The sequence below is a fragment of the Puma concolor genome, chromosome B2 (genome assembly GCF_028749965.1).
Source record: "Puma concolor isolate L17-30 chromosome B2, mPumCon1.1.hap2, whole genome shotgun sequence".
Taxonomy (NCBI): Eukaryota; Metazoa; Chordata; class Mammalia; order Carnivora; family Felidae; genus Puma; species Puma concolor.
The window spans coordinates 31,054,374-31,060,373 of NC_141671.1; positions in this window are offsets into that span (position 1 = coordinate 31,054,374).

Here is a 6,000-nt window from a genome sequence, read left to right on the forward strand (position 1 = left end):
AAAAAAAAAAACAATTATGAATGTATGTCTTTATTCTCCCATGAAATTTAGTGTTCACTTTTGTTTTTACTTTTTTTAACATTGATTTTTGAGAGACAGAGTGAGAGAGAGCACCAGTGGGGGAGGGTTAGAGAGAGGGGGAGACACAGAATCTGAAGCAGGCTCCAGGCTCTGAGCTGTCAGCACAGAGCCCAACAACAGGCTCCAACTCACTGACTGCGAGATCTTGACCTGAGCTGAAGTCCGACGCTCAACCCACTGAGCCACTAAGTCACCCTAGTGTTCACTTTTGAAATAGTTTTGTATTTTTCTTCTGCGTCTTTCTTCCTGTTCGCATTCATACCCTCTTGTTATCTATCATCTGTTCTCCGAGTACTTGTATTTCTGATGTGTGTCCTTCCTTCACTGCTAAAAGGCTACACCAAGTTTTGTTGTGTTTCAATTCATGATGGAATTTTGGGTTACAATTTCCACGAGGTTTTGGCCATGTATTTCTGGTGCGTTGTCATCTGTCAGTAAATTGTGTTGCTCTTTTTTTACCTTTTTTCTCATAGCTAATGGAATACAGTCTTTGTTCATTTCTTTTTCTTTTTTCTTTTTTTTCCTTTTTCTTTTTCTAAAGAAACTGTATGTCCAATGTGGGACTTGAACTCAGGACCCTGAGTTCAAGAGTCATGCTCTACCAACTGAGCCAGCCAGGTGCTTTTTTTTTTCTTCAAATGTTCATTTCTTTTCGTCACTCATATTTAAATGAGATTGAGTTTTCTCAACTGTTGGCAGGAGTGCCTTGTGAGGGGGGGTGAGGAGAGGGTCCAAGATGGATTTCCAGATTTACAAGTTCAAGGGCTCCTCCACTTTTGCCATAACAGTGGATTATTTCCTTAAAATTTGGCACCCCTAGGGCGCCTCGGTGGCTCGGTCAGTCAAGCTACTGAGTCTCAGTTTCAGTTTCGGCTCAGGTTGTGATCTCAGAGTTTCCTGAGGTTGAACCCTGCCTCAGGCTCTGTGCTGCCAGTGTGGAGCCTGCTTGGGATTCTCTCTCTCTCTCTCTCTCTCTCTCTCTCTCTCTGCCCCTCCCCTACTCACGCTGTCTCTGTCTCTCTCAAAATAAATAAATAAACTTAAAAAAAAATTTTTTTAATTTGGCACTCCTATACGGCCACTACCTTCTCTGCATCTGAGAGAGTCTCCTAGTTAAGCAAGTGTTTACCCCCAACCTGACGCTTCTTTATTTCCCAGGAGGCCTCACAGGCCGTCATCACCCAAGTGTGCATAATGTTTGGGTGATGCAGTTAACATTAAGGAGAATTTGGGGGCACAGTCGGTTCGGTGTCCGACTTCGGCTTAGGTCATGAACTCGTGGTTTGGGAGTTCAAGCCCCTTGTCGGGCTCTGCCCTGATGGTTCTGAGCCTGCTTGGGATTCTCCCTCTCCCTATCTCTCTGTCCCTTCCCCACTTTCTCTCTCTTGCTCTCTCTCGCTCTCTCTCTCCCCCTAAATAAATAAATAAACTTTAAATAAATTTTAAAAAATAAAAGAATTTTGCTGGCACTTTCTGATATCTGCCACCTCTGGGTCCCTTCGGCCACTTAGTTATTTTTATTTATTTTTAAAATGTTTATTTATTTATACTGAGAGAGAGAGAAAGAACACACTTGTGAGCGAGAGAGCAGGGGAGGGGCAGAGAGGCAGAGAGAAAATCCCAAGCGGGCTCCGTCCGCACGGTCAGCGCAGGAGCTGACATTCTCCCTCCTTTAAAACATTCTCTCTCCACCTTTTACCAATACTCGAGTCCATTTAATCAGCCCTGCGCTCAGGTTTTCCTTCTCCGGATGACGGCCTTCCTCCCAGGAAGGAGTATTTGTTTTTTTCAGAGCTGTCACTTGGACCCTCCTTCTCTCCCTAATCTTCCCTGACACGTTGCTGGGGACTGCCTCTGCCTTTTCAGTGTGGAATTTGGGCACACGTACTCATAATTTGGAGTCTGTAGGTGTGTCGGGTGTCCTAGTTTCAGTGAAAATGTAGTGTGTGTGTGTGTGTGTGTGTGTGTGTGTGTGTGTGTGTGAGTGTGTGAGACACCAATCTCCTTATCGCTCTGTATGGTTTCCAGGAGACAAGAGGTGAAATTTAGGAGTAAACTGCTGCTGTGCTCCCCTCAAAGTCCTACAAGGAGGCTTTTTAGAAAAGAAAAGGCTTTCAGTAAGGCCGAGGTTTTCACCTGGCTTCAAGGAGAGCATCTTGTTAAGCCCCTGGGTCTGGTGCACACGCCAGGAAACCCTTTTACCCATTGACAGTGAGAAACAGAGATGCAGAAATCCATTTCTCCCCAGACCCTCACACTCCCTCCATACAGACGTGTGCGCATGGCATCAGTCAGAGTCTGGGGGAACACAGGAAACAGCACCCTCAAATTAGGTTGAGGAGCTCATTTATTTACAAAGCTGTGAGTGGGGTAGAGGGGAATCACAAGGGATATTACCACCCCAGGTTCAAAGGAATGAGGGAAGAAAAAGATTACGGCAGAGATTCTAACTCATTTTGTACCGCAGATGTCTTTGGCATTCTGGTAAAGCATAAAATAAAAAATATATAACAAAGTAAACCCATTATAGTTACAAAAATATTAATTAAAAGTTGCAATAGAGGGGCGCCTGGCTGGATCAGGTGGATGAGCATGTGACTCTTGATCTCTGGATTGTGAATTCAAGCCCCACCTTGGGTTAGAGATTACTAAAAATAAATAAATAAATAAATAAATAAATAAATAAATAAATAAAATCTTCAAAAATAAAAGTTGTGGGGCATCTGGGTGGCTCAGTCGGTTAAGTGTCTGACTCTTGATTCTGGGTAAGGTCATAATCTCAAAGTTCCTGAGTTCAAGCACCGAGTTGGGCTCTGCGCTGACAGTGCGGAGCCTGCAGGCAATTCTCTCTCTCCCTCTCTCTCTGCTCCTCCCCCCACTCTCTTTCTCTCTCAAAATAAACACTTTTTTAAAATTTGCAATCGGGGTGCCTGGGTGGCTCTGTCACTTAAGTGTCCAACTTTGGCTCAGGCCATGATCTCACAGTCCATGAGTTGGAGTCCCACGTCTGGCTCTGTGTTGACAGCTCGGAGCCTGGATCCTACTTCAGATTCTGTGTCTCCCTCTCTCTCTGCCCCTCCCTTGCTCAGGCTCTGTCTCTCTCTCTCTCAAAATAAATAAACATTTTTTTTTAATTTTTAATAAAAAAAATAAAAAGTTGCAATAGGATAAATCATGCAGTTATTTACTGCCACATTAAATAAAAGACATTTGTAATTTTTTAATTTTTATGTTTGTTTATTTTTAACAAAAGTGCTTGTCTTTAATTTTTTTAAATGTTTCTTTATTTAAAAAAAATTTTTTTTAACGTTTTATTTATTTTTGAGACAGGGAGAGACAGAACATGAACAGGGGAGGGTCGGAGAGAGGGAGACACAGAATCTGAAACAGGCTCCAGGCTCTGAGCTGTCAGCACAGAGACCGATGCGGGGCTCGAACTCACGGACCACGAGATCATGACTGAGCCGAAGTTGGCCGCTTAACCGACTGAGCCACCCAGGCGCCCCAAATGTTTATTTATTTTTTGAGAGGGAGAGACAGAGTGTGAGCAGGGGAGGGGCAGAGAGAAAGGGAGACACAGAATTCCAAGCAGGCTTCAGGCTCTGGGCTCTGGGCTGTCAGCATAGAGCCAGACGCAGGGCTTGAACTCATGAACTGTGAGATCATGACCTGAGCCGAAGTTGGATGCTTAACCAACCAAGCCACCCAGGCGCCCCTTATTATTTTTAGAGAGAGAGCAAGTGAATGGAAGTGACGGACAGGGAGAGAGAGAATCTTAAGCAAAGTCCACACTCAGTGCAGAGCCCCATGCAGGGTTAGATCTCACAACTCTGGGGTCAGGACCTGGGCCAAAATCAAGAGTTGGAAGCTCAAGTGACTGAGCCACCCATGCACCCCTAAAAGACAAGACATTTGTTTTTTATTTATTTGAAAATATGTTTTTAATGTTTATTTATTTTTGAGAGAGAGAGAGAGAGAAAGAGAGCATGAGCGGGGGAGAGGCAGAGAAAGGAGACACAGAATCCGAAGCAGGCTCTCCAGGCTCTGAGCTGTCAGCACAGAGCACATCGTGGGGCTTGAACTCACAAACCATGATCATGACCTGAGCCAAAATCAAGAGTTGGGACGCTTAACCAGCTGAGCCACCCAGGCGCCCCTTAAATAAGAACTTTAAACTGTGGAGGTGCCTAGCCGGTTCAGTCGGTAGAATATGGGAGTTTTGAAGTTGGGGTCATGAGTTTGAGCCGCAAATGGGTGTAGAGATTACTTAAATAAACTTTTAAAAAGTAAATAAATATGGGCGCCTAAGTGGCTCAGTCAGTTAAGTGTCCGACTTTGTCTCAGGTCATGATCTTGCGGTTTGTGAGTTGGAGCCCCGCATTGGGCTCTGTGCTGACAGCTCGGAGCTTGGAGCCTGCTTCGGATTCTGTGTCTCCCTCTCTCAACCCCTCCACTGCTTGCACTCCGTCTCTCGCACAGTCTCAAAAATAAATTAACATTAAAAATTAAATTAAATTAAATAAATAAACTTACAAAGAACTTTAAACTGTGATGTGGTTTTTGACAAGGCAATACATGTAATGTGCCAGGTTCTCCATCAGCCAAAACTGGCTAGAAGCCAGAGGTGCCCTTGGTGTGGTCTGTACAGGTCAGTTTCCTGGGGCAGAGAGCAGTGTGGGAGAGGGAGAGCGGAGGGGCAAACAGAAGACTTCCAGCACACACACACACACAGACAAGTTTTCTGGCCAGTATATTTTTTGTCCTGTAAGCACACTCTGTGGAGCCTAATTCTAAGCAGCAGTTACCCAGGAGAGCACGGAATCATAACAAGGGCCCTTAGCAACACAGTGCTACTTTCATATGGGATTCTAATTTCATGGGGTTCTCATGGGGTTCTAGTGGGTCGTTTCTTTTTTTTTTTAATTTTTTTATGTTTACTTATTTTTGAGAGAGAGAGAGAGAGAGAGAGAGAGCGTGCACACGAGCAGGGGAGGGACAGAGAGAGAGGGAGACACAGAATCCAAAGCAGGCTCCAGGCTCTGAGCTGTCAGCACAGAGCCCAACACAGGACTCGAACCCACGAACTGTGAGATCATGACCTGAGCCTAAGTCGGGGCTGAACTGACTGAGCCACCCAGGTGCCCCATCTAATGGGTCATTTCCTGAGCCAGCTCAGCATCATCTCCCTGACTCCTTGGCTGGACACTCTGGCCTCAGTGACTCCTCCTTTTTTTCTTCCTCCAAGGCTGACCTCTAAACCAAGCTTAAGCTAAGTTGACACCTCCAGTCTGGGTTCAGCAAGCCTTGCAGGCTTGGGCACCTCTGTTGCTTTGGGGCAGTGGCTCTCTTGAGGGTGTATCAGCATCACCCGAGGCACTTGTTAAAAAGCTAGTGTGTTAGGACCACTCCCCACTGTTTCTGATTCAGTAGGTCTGCGCTGAGGCCCAACAAGGGGCATTTCTAACTTGCTTCTATGTTAATGCTGGTGGAAGGGCCACTCACTGAGAGCCACTATCTTAAGGGGATTCTGCACATCTCAGCTCAGTTCTAGATCTTGCAGCCTGTCAGAGAGCTATCTACTTCCCCTATGTCCAAGTTCTCGTGAATTCCTTGCAGCAGGCCCCTAAATGCACCCCTACAGCTATTTCCCACCTGTGCCCAGAAGCCCCACCTTCCCTTTACCCCTACCTACTATGAGCTAGTCTTCTCTGCAGTTGAGAGGGCAGCGCCCTGAGTTGGGGTGGGAGATGTCTTCTTGCATGTCTGTTCTTCACAGGCTTTCCCCACAGCTGTGTGCTGGCTGGGATTTGTTCTCTACCCTTTTGCCCTTCAAAAGAGTCTTTCTCTTCACTTTTGTCCCACGTCAGAGCAGGGACACTTTATCCCCAGACATTTCTCTGAGCATCTAAGCTCTATCCC